Raw genomic sequence first — 285 nt, 5'->3', positions numbered from 1 at the left:
AGAAGAAGAAGATAAAGAGAGGTAGAGTCTTGGAAGAACGGAAAGCAAAGAACTCAAGAGATTAGCTTTCCTCCAGACTTTAGTATCTCTCTACATGACAATGTGTATGTACCTGTAGAGAGATCGGTAGGTGTATATCTCTATTATAGATAGGTGTAAATATAGGTATCTCTCTCTAAGTGTGTCTATATTCGGAGAAATTCGATATCATCTTTCTACGCACGGAGAATCGCTCACTCATCACCTCGCCTGATATATACGTACATACACACACACATATATATA

Source organism: Cystoisospora suis (genome assembly GCF_002600585.1).
Source record: "Cystoisospora suis strain Wien I chromosome Unknown contig_2355, whole genome shotgun sequence".
NCBI lineage: Eukaryota > Apicomplexa > Conoidasida > Eucoccidiorida > Sarcocystidae > Cystoisospora > Cystoisospora suis.
The sequence above is the reverse complement of the archived record's forward strand: the minus strand, read 5'-3'. Positions refer to the sequence as shown.